We start from the raw sequence: 9,287 nt of genomic DNA on the forward strand, positions 1-9,287 counted from the left end.
CAATGCAAGAGCAATTTCTCCCTTCATTGGATATCAAGCTCAAGATGTTACAGAAAAAAGAAATAGCTTTTACCGCTGATATGAGAAATTTAAAAGAGAGACAAGTGTGAGCAAACAAAAGCTGTCACATCAAATACTGTGGGGGGAAAAAATCTAGAAAAAATGCCAGAAATGCTCAAGTCTAAATAAAGTCATTTATTTGTTATTTTAACCCCTTCACCGTCAGAGTTACTGGCAGGCTGATTAATTCTCCACAGGTGGGACTGACTGAAGACAGTTCTCTTTTGCTTATTAAAAAAAAAAAAAAAAATCACTGTATTGTGGCAGGTTTCTCTTAGTTCTCTGAAATCGTAAAGGGTTTCCAAACAGAAACAGGATGGCACTCTTGCCCCTCTGTGGGTATCATTTCTGCAGAGAATTCAATCTCCTCCAATTTCCACCACATTAAGCAAAGAATCCAGACCACGAGGTCTCAAAGGGCAGCAGCCACACATGCTGTATGCTTCTGGTAGCCGATAGGTATCTGGTACAATGTGGTGGCAATTATTTCTTGAATTTTGTATTCTAAACGTGCAACTCAAATGTAAGATGCTTTCTGTATGGGGCGGGGGTGGGGGACTCTATGAAGTCCCCCCACCCAGAAGGAAATGTGGAGAAAACACAGACTGGAGAGATTTGGGGTTCATCCCTTGCTTCTTTTTGGCCACGTTCATAAGCTTATATCCTCAGTCAAGATTATAGGCTTTCATTAAAATTGAGAAACATAAAGTTGGAAGAATACTGCTACTGGACCTCCTCGGACATCGAGTATTTCCAGCTCACTGGGGACTCGATTTGTGCACTACCGTGGACCTGGGGAGGAGTAAGTCACAGCCGCCGTCCTCAAAAAATCTACCCCCCTTGAAAAAGAAAAAAATATATCTACGTAAAGTTATATTTAAAACAATGTAAAATAAAATTAAGATATTCACATTTAAAAATCTACCTTCATCCACATCTCACTCACTCCCCTGCCCAACATGGCAAAGTTTCTGTCTCCAGTAAATTCCTCTGGCACTGGTTTCCAGGACCCCCCAACTGAGAGAATCCCACAGACCCAGCTCCCACCACGGCCAGACGGAGCCCCTCAGCGCAGCACAAAACCCCCCAAAGTCACCAGGTTCCCCCCCCGCCCCTGCAGCCCTGCGCCTTGAGGCCTCCCCTGCACCAAACACCATCCTGGTTTCCCGCTCTTGCAGTTCACGCCCACCCCACAGTCCAGGGCTCACGCGTGCCAGTCCAGCCCCTGGCGGTGTCCGCATCTGACCGCCCTGCTAGTGACATGACCACCTTGCAGGCAGGGACCCAGCTACTCTGCCTTGGAAGCCCCAGGGCCTTGTACTGGGCGTAAGCCAGGGCAGATCCTCAAAATGGGGCTGAGGGAGTGATGCTTCATCTGTCCATCAAAGGCATTTACCAGGTGATGTTAGCTTTCAAGGGGCTTTCCTGGTGGCTCCGAGCTAAAGAATGTGCCTGCAGTGAAGGAGAGAGCGGATTCGATCCCTGGGTTGGGAAGATCTCCTGGATGAGGGCATGGCAACCCACTCCAGAATTCTTCCCTGGAGAATTCCGTGGACAGAGGAGCCTGGCGGGCTAGAGGCCATGGGGTCTCAAAGAGTCAGACACGACTGAGCAACTGGAGCATTCTGGCATGTTCGCTTTCAAAGTGAACCTGGATTAACGTGGTGCTCCTGATGCTTTTGAACCGTGGTGATCGAGAAGCCTCTTGAGAGCCCCGTGGACTGCAGGAAATCAAACTAGCCTATCCTAAAGGAAATCAGTCCTGAATATTTATTGGAAGGACGGATGCTGAAGCTGAAACTCCAATACTTTGGCCACGTGATGCGAAGAACTGAGCCACTAGAAAAGACCCTGATGCTGAGAAAGATTGGCAGCGGGAGGAGAAGGGGGCGACATAGGATGAGACGGTTGGATAGCATCACTGACTCGATGGATATGCCTGAGCGACTTTACTGATGATTTTCTTTCTTTCTTTCTTTTTATACCGATGATTTTCAGTTATTCACAAATATGATGAGCACGCAGCGCCCCTAGGCGCCCCCCCCCCAAAAAAAAGACAGACTCCTCGGGCCCATGTGACCATTTCTCCATACTCTCAACCCACCCCCCGCCCCCCACGTCCGTCCCGTCGCACTCTGCCTCTATTCTAGGACTTTCTAGGCTGTTCCTTACCTCCTGCACTGGTTCCTCCGTGGTCCCGGGGGCCTTGTGATGACCACTTGCTCCTCCGACACGCTCCATCTTGAGATCCCCGGGCATCGCGAAGGAGCCGGCTGAGGGGCCCTCCCGGGCGCGATGGGACCCTCCCGGGCGCGGAAGCACGTGTTCGCCGCGCACACAGTCTGCCGTGGGTTTCTGCGTGGGAGGCCGCACGAGGCACGCGCTCTCTGAAAGTCTAGAATTTGTGGTTTGTGTTATCTCACAACTTCATATTTGGAAGAGGTATTTTAATTTCTTCTGAGTTGTGAATAATTATGTAATTCTGCCACCTTCTTGAAGCTAAGACGTTTCAGACTGACTCCTGTCCTCGGGGGCTGACAGCCTCGAGGGAACTTGGCTTTTTTCCCTTGGGTTCTGAGCAAGTGTGTGCCAAACAAATTCTTTAGTCCGTTAAAACAACGGTTCATGATGGAGAGCCATCCTACACACAGGAGTAAAGTCCCTCTTCCCTCTCAAAATTAATCCTCAGAAATCACCGCTGAAAAGCAAACGCGGCTTGCACTCACCGCGGAGGCCGCTTTCCGAATTGTTTCCCATCTACTGCAGTCTTTGGAGCCGCTGAGTTTCTCAACGTTCTGTTTCCCCCTTGTTTGTAAATTAGCTGTGTGTTCTTCGAAATTTGCCAGGGGGTCTTCTAGATTTTTCTGCAGCTGTTAAAGAACCTAGGGAAAAGTGAAAGAAGGTTGCATTAGCAGATGCCATTGTGATGGTCTCCGTGGTCTACTGTTGTATTTTTTAATCAGTACCTAAATGGCACTTCTCTGTCAAATGCCTCCTAGACTCGTCCCTGTCAATCACTCGGTCACTTGGCCATCAATAGTTTGAGCATCTACACCACCCCACACCCTGCTCTGAGCACTGGAAAGGCAGAGCAAGCAGGCAGATGAAGTCAGGCAGCCCGGAGGGCCATGTGAAGTTTATACTGCAGTATCACCCATAGCTGACTTCCAGACATTCACACCAGAAGGTGAACACTTCATTAAATACAGACAAGGGATTGTTAGTCATTAGGATGCACTTATCTTTTTTCCCCCAGGGCTTAAGTTTTTTTTTTTTTTTTCTCTCGTGTGTATTTCATATTCCTAGCTGGAGGAATATCAAAAGAATCTGAATATCACCATCTGGAAGTTATGCCATGGACTCCAGTGGGCAGGATGAGAGCTGAGTTTCCCTTCTTCCTTTAAAAGTGTATTTCTTCTGCTTCAAAATGAGCACAAACATGTCTGATTCCCTAATGAGAGCAACCCAGAGCCTAAAAGTCACAGAGGCATCACCTCCCACCCCTCACCCGCCCAGGTTCTTGGGACCCTTCCAATGTGGAGGGATTGTTCCTTTGAGGATATTTGATCACCAGTGACTTCACTGAGGAGCTTCCCAGGTGGCACTAGCAGTAAAGAGCCCGCCTGCCAGTGAAGGAGAGGTCAAAGACCCAGGTTTGATCCCTGGGCAGGGAACAGCCCCTGGAGGTGGGCATGGCAACCCACTCCAGTATCCTTGCCTGGAGAGTCCCATGGACAGAGGAGCCTGGTGGGCTACAGTCCATGGGGTCGCAGTCAGACACGACTGAGGAGACTTAACATGGATGCATGTCTGACTTCACTTAACCACTGAATCCAATCTGTTGAAATACACAAAAGTCAGAAATGCAGTACCTGGCTACTCCCGCAAATAGTCTGTTGGTCTGTCCTAGCGATTGTGTGAGGACGTCCCAGGGAGCCATTCTGGTCTCAGCAGCATGGAACCGGCAATCAGTACTTCATTAAGTGTCACAAACAATCTGCTCGAAGTGCGGGTTCCATCCCTGGGTCGGGAAGATCCCCTGCAGAACGGAATGGCTACCCGCTCCAGTATGCTTGCCTGGAGAATTCTGGGGAGAGAGGAGCCTGGCAGACTCCAGTTCATGGGGTCTCAAAGAGTCAGACACCACTGAGCAACTTTCAAGTGTCACTGCCCTTTACTAGTATTCCCCAAATCTGTGTTTAACTTGCTCCCTTTGAAACTACTGGTATTCTTGAGAAATGGAGGATTGTTCTTTGCAAATGGTCCCTTTTTCTCTCTCTCATAACACTTGCACATTGATAAGTCTCTTCGTATCCATCCAGAAGTGTTTTTATTATCTCTTGACTTGGTTTTCTCAAGCTCCTGAGAAAGACTTTCTCAACACTTGGCAGGTAACAGGGCATGATAAACCTAGAGTGCTTTTTTAGTTAAAGTGGTATTTTTAACTCTCCCCTATCAAGTGTTAACTCACAGTTCTTATGTCTACTGTAGGGTCTGTATTTATAACATTAGTTCTGCCTTACATGTTCACAGGACAAATCCAGTCTGGAGACATCCTCTGATCATCATGGGTGAGTGTTTCTGACTTCCATGGCTATAGCTGGCTCCATGTCAACAGAACTGTATTTCAAGCAGAAGTCAAAACACTTACCATTGTGACATCTGCCCAGTAGTCCTAATTTACACCCATTCATAGTTATTATTACAGACTTGGTAACATAATAAGCTGCCGTTGAAAACAAAGAATCCCCAGATTCCTCTTTAATATTGAGAAGCACGCACGGTCTTGAAGTCTAGCATCTGGTGTGAATCCCCCCTCGATGGTGGATGAGGCATTTAGCCTCATGGAGCTGCAGTTTCCTTGGCTGTAAGATGGAGATAATAAGAGGCCCCATCTCACCAGATGGAGACCAGAAATTGATGAGTCAACACAGGCAGAGCCCTCAGAAGAGTGTCAGGCCCAACCATTAAGTCAGCTCTCATTAAATCCCTTTAGCCTCAGGACAAAGTAACTGAAGACACCTCCGGGACAGACAGTAGGAGCTGCAGAAGAATTTAACGTGACACCTTATAAAAATGTAGCACATAATCCTGCTTCAGAGCTTGCATCAAAAATGTCGTCTTTTCAGGACCTACCATAGAGCACAGAGAATGCTACTCAGTATTCTGTAGTAACCTGTCTGGGGAAAGCGTCTGAAAAACAGTGGATGTAGGTATAACTGAATCACTTAGCTATGCACTTGACACTAACACCACACTGTAAATCAACTATACTCCAATACAAAGTAAATATAATTTTTTTTAAAAGTGTCTCTTCATACACAAGATTCATGTTTAGAGTCTGTCTACACACACAGACTGGCATTCAGTATTACCCAGATGAAATCAAACAACTGCTCATTAACAGTGGTTTATACAAACTGGTTTATATTTGTGGATCCAATCCTCAACCTATTTTTTTTTTTACCATATATCTCAAATATGTCATCAGAAGGGTTTTTAGTGGACAGATTTGAACCTAAGATCTAGCTTGAGAGTAAATCAATTGTATATATTGTGTGTGTTTCCTAAAATATAAGGCATGTAAGATATTTTAACACTGGGCCTATTCTATTGTCTATAGACAAAGACCCTCAACATTTATAATATTATCCTGCCCGGTTATCAGGGATGAACTGGGGAGGGAGGCATCTGAACGTAAAAAAAAAAGAAAAAAATCTGGCCCATAATGTGAGAAGTTGGAAGGGCCTTTTTGTGGCAAAGCAATTTATGATGTGAGCTGGCTTTCTGTAATCTCCAGCACAAAGATGACCCCAAGGTAGGAAACGCTCTGGTGAAAAACGGCACACTCAGCGAAATAGATGTCCAGAAGGCAGGACTGGACGAAACGTGTTACTACTTCTATCAGACATCCAATTGTTTTATCTCCCTCCGGCACTTATAAAGAAGTAACTATTTCAGAAAGCAATTGCCTCTTTTTCAGCTAGGATGTGGTATTATTATACTCAGCGGCCTCGGTCTCCCACCCGGCTTCTAAAGGGGAATGGCAGGTCATTGCAACGAACCTGGGTGACATGAGCTAGTCTTCACACAACAGAAGGGAGAGGCAGTTCTGCAAGGTCCCAAGGCTGTCCAAGGCCCAGGGCTGGGGGGCAGATCTCCTCTGTGGCCCACGTTCCTCCCTTCCACCCGGCTCGTGCCTCCCTCTCCCAGGGCCTAGCTGGCACCAGAACCACTCGCCAGGCGCACCTGGGGTGCTGGCTCTGGGGCCCCGGCTGCCGCCTTCCACCTGGAGGAAGAGGAGGGAAGCCCTCCCCCCGCCTCCCGCAGGGGCACAGGGGGCACAGCTCTGAGCCCCCATCTCCCAAGCCTCTCCTAAACAGCCCCCTGCTCTTCTGCAGCGGACAGAGAGGCATGTGCCCACACGCGAGAGCTCTCAGTTTCCATGGTGGTGTTTATGGTCATTCCCAAGCAGATATAGAGCTGATGCCAGCCTGCTGTTATTATCTGGCAGCCCACAAAATGTATAGGAAATGCATAAACTGGCTGGATACACTAAATGTGTAGACAAACACACAGACATATAACCCAATAACTTCCACGGGCAACCAATTTTTAAATCTCTAGGACTCAGATATGCAAAATGTACATAATTATATTAACTGATTATAGGTAGTACTCTTGATGTGCCATTTGGGAAAAAATATATATCACTCATAAGACAAATAGGGCTTCCCTGGGGCTCAGACCATAAAGAATCTGCCTGCAGTGGAGGATCCCTGGGTCGGGAAAATCCCCTGGAGAAAGGAATGGCAACCCACTCCAGGATTCTTGCTTGGAGAATTCCACGGACAGAGGACCCTGGTGGGCTACAGTCCATGGGGTCGCAAAGAGTCGGATACGACTGAGCGACTAACACACATCAGACAGATACACAGTCACCTTCATTCTCCTAGTTTTGCTTTTGTGAAATAAAGTTTTCTCCTTAACGACTGATTATAAACATGATCACACACTCGATTACCTGTTGTGCTGTGTCGGGCACCACGCTGAGCCCATCTGGGTCACAGATCTTACCCAGCAGAGCTCGAGGCTGCAGAGCCCGGCCAGGCCTGAGGCAGTCAGCTTCCGGGGGCCAGGCTTCCAGTTCCCAGGCGACACCATATTCTCTCTCTCTCTTTTTTCAAATTGCACTGATTTTTTTTTTTAAGATTTTTTTTGATGTGGACCATTTTTAAAGTCTTTCTTGAATTTTCTATAATAGTGCCTCTGTCTTATGTTTTGGTTTCTTGGCCTCCAGGCATGTGGGATCTGGGCTTCCTGACCAGGGATGGAACCCACACTGAAGGTGAAGCTCCACCCAATCCCTGAACCACCAGGGAAGTCCCTGTATTCTCTCTCATTCAACATCTTTCTCCTTAAGTTCCAACAGCTTCGCCACTTATTATTTAACTCACCTTCTCCACGATGCTGAAGAGCAGAAACGAGTCGATACTTTTCGAGTAAGGAAGGTGCTTTTCCCTATCCATCCTGACCTATAGGGAACCACATGAAATATAAATGTGTATTACAGATTAGCAATAGATCCACACAATATAATTAAAAACTATTTCAAACAATAGAGGAACGAGTTCCCATCCTCAGTAGATCCAATAATTGGTTGAAATTTATTATCGGTCAATACAAGCGTTGGACTCTGGGAGGAAGAATAAAAAGTATAGAGTCCACTATTGTCCCCAGAAATCCAAGTTGGGTTGAAAGATAAGCTGCATATTCTAGAGAGTTCTGTCTTTTGTGAAGACAAATCTAGCACTAGAAGCTCCCTTATTAAAAAGGGAGGAAGAGAAGATGAAACTATTTCTTAGGGGATAAAAACTACTTGATGGATTTCCCCAGTGGCTCAGCACTCAGAATCATCCTGCAATGCTGAAGCCACAGAAGACTCAGGTTCAGTCCCTGGGTGGGGAAGACCTCCTGGAGGAGGACTTGGCAACCCATTCCAGTATTCTTGCCCGGAGAACCCTATGGACTGAGGAGCCTGGCAGGCTATAGTTCGTAGAGTTGCAATGAGTTGGACATGACTGAAGCGACCGAACACACACACACACACACACACACAAACTACTTGGGAAGTGTGGGGTGGGTGGGAGGGGAACTTTTCTCACGGCCCATGAAAAGGCTAGAGCCACTTAGGACATACAGCGATCTCATTTGCTCCCAGGAATAAACAGAAACTTAACTGAGCCACAGAGCAGATGCAACTTTGCATGAAGCTAGTAGCTAATATTGCTTATGCTTTACTGTTTTTAACATGCTATAAAATGGCTTTTGCCTTTTAAAAAATTCTTCACAAATTACACTTTACAGCATTGCAAATCAATTATATTTCAATAATTTTTTTTAATTGCACTGCTTTAACCTTAAACCCATTGGGGTAGACACTTCTCCTTTTCTTTAGGTGGGCAGCATTTGAAAAATCATTTTAAAATCAATGTCTGATTTCTCCAACATCAAAGCTGCTACCCTGGGTATCTGTCTTTGAGCGTGATGAGCCTCGTGCTGAATACTGATTTGAAGTGTGGTTCACCGTGCAGACTTAAATTCTCCTTCCCACAACTTTATCTGAGAAGCCTGACAATGGTGACAATCACAGGACTAGTTTTATTGGGTAAAACTATTCTATCTGCAATTTACTTTGACAGGCTCCACAATTTTTAAGTGCAATTAAACCCTGAGAATTTGCCCAGAAAAAAAATAAAACTTCTACCACATAAAAAAAAATTTTAAGAGAAAAACAGTCGAATTGAACAACTAATTACTAACCAGTTGCTCTTTTAAAAAAGAGTAAAAGGAAAGGAAAAACATTCAGCTGAGCCCACAAATCAACTTCACTGTATAGACTGGGAGCTCTCTGGGGCTGAGAGGGAGTCACAGGCAAGCTGACCAGCTGCTTCGGCCACTACTGCCATCCACAGCTTCAGAGCAGAAGGCTCTGTCGCACTCCAGGAGGAAAAAAAAAATAGGAAACTTGCAGGAAAACACCTTCAAAAACTGTGATCACTTGATTCCCAAGTGATAGATAGCAAGCTCATATCACAGCAAGCTCAGACCAGCTGGTTCCAGAACAAGTGGGAACACCTTGGTCCCTACTGCCATCCTCACATTGCCGCCTCCTTCCTCATCCCAGAAGTGGTACCCAAAGGTGTAGCACAAGCAAGCCAGCGGCA

The 9,287-nt window shown here is 46.3% G+C and overlaps 1 long non-coding RNA gene across 1 annotated transcript; it reads right to left on the reverse strand.

Moving 5' to 3' along the window:
* Positions 1-2,253: 2,253 nt before the first annotated feature.
* LOC136147021 (uncharacterized) lies at positions 2,254-4,172 on the reverse strand. The gene is made up of 3 exons (XR_010659100.1): positions 3,933-4,172; positions 2,787-2,942; positions 2,254-2,455 (listed from the first exon to the last, which is right to left on the reverse strand). It is a non-coding gene; the product is annotated as an uncharacterized lncRNA (long non-coding RNA).
* Positions 4,173-9,287: the final 5,115 nt, after the last annotated feature.

This window comes from Muntiacus reevesi, chromosome 15, assembly GCF_963930625.1.
Source record: "Muntiacus reevesi chromosome 15, mMunRee1.1, whole genome shotgun sequence".
In the NCBI taxonomy this organism is placed as follows: domain Eukaryota; kingdom Metazoa; phylum Chordata; class Mammalia; order Artiodactyla; family Cervidae; genus Muntiacus; species Muntiacus reevesi.